The sequence below is a fragment of the Rattus norvegicus genome, chromosome 10, assembly GCF_021556685.1.
Source record: "Rattus norvegicus strain SHRSP/BbbUtx chromosome 10, alternate assembly SHRSP_T2T, whole genome shotgun sequence".
Lineage (NCBI taxonomy): Eukaryota > Metazoa > Chordata > Mammalia > Rodentia > Muridae > Rattus > Rattus norvegicus.
The window spans coordinates 13,123,677-13,124,641 of record NC_141543.1 but is presented as its reverse complement, the minus strand read 5'-3'; the positions used below and the strand labels follow the sequence as shown (position 1 = coordinate 13,124,641).

The window sequence follows — 965 nt, the reverse complement described above, 5'->3', positions numbered from 1 at the left end:
ATGGAGATGAACGTAGTCACGCCCAAACTCTTACACTTGATGACAAGGTTAGCCCACCCAATGCTGCCTCCTAGCCCCACCTGGGGCTACCAGCACACCTGGGCAGCTGCAGATGTTGGCTTGCTTCTCTCAGCCTCACGTAGCCAGTCTTTAAGTTCCCTGGACATATGAAATTTTTCTCACCTATAAACCTTTAAACTGCAGGCTCCTTAGACTGCAGTGTTCTTGAAATGCCCACCTGTTCCTTTACCTGGTGGAGAAGAACATTCCGGAGGTGGCATGATGGGGGGAGGGGATCTGGCAGCAAGCCAGCAAGCAAGAAGATGCAGCTCCGCGTGCATCTGACAGCCAGGCATGGCCATACCTGCCTGCAGCCCCAGCGTTAAAGGCTGTGGTGCAAGGCCATTTTTGCTGGCTACAGGCAAGGCCTCCGGAACCAAAGAGAGCACACGGCTCTTCTTAAAATTGAAGGTGTTTATGCCCGAGATGAAACTGAGTTCTACTTAGGCAAGGGGTGTGCTTATGTGTACAAAGCAAAAAACAATGCAGTGACTCCTGGAGGCAAACCAAACAAAACCAAAGTGATCTGGGGAAAAGTAACTCAGGCCCATGGAAACAGTGGCATGGTTCGTGCCAAATTCCGAAGCAGCCTTCCTGCAAAGGCCATCGGACACAGAATCCTTGTGATGCTGTACCCATCCCGGATTTAAACTAATGGAGAGTAAACTAATGGAGAGTAAATAAATAAAAGTAGATCTGTGCTCTTGTTAAAAAAAAAAAAGGGGGGGTTGGGGATTTAGCTCAGTGGTTGAGCGCTTGCCTAGCAAGCTCAAGGCCCTGGGTTCAGTCCCCAGCTCCGAAAAAAAAAAAACAACAACAACAACAACAAAAAAAAAAAAAAAAAAAAAAAAAAAAAGAGGTAGAAGCCCAAGTATCACGAGTTCAAGGTTTTCCTCAGCTATATA

At 47.4% G+C, this 965-nt stretch overlaps 1 pseudogene; it reads left to right on the top strand.

Moving 5' to 3' along the window:
- Rpl35al9 (ribosomal protein L35A like 9) lies at positions 1-710 on the top strand (annotated as a pseudogene).
- The last annotated feature ends 255 nt before the right edge of the window (positions 711-965 follow it).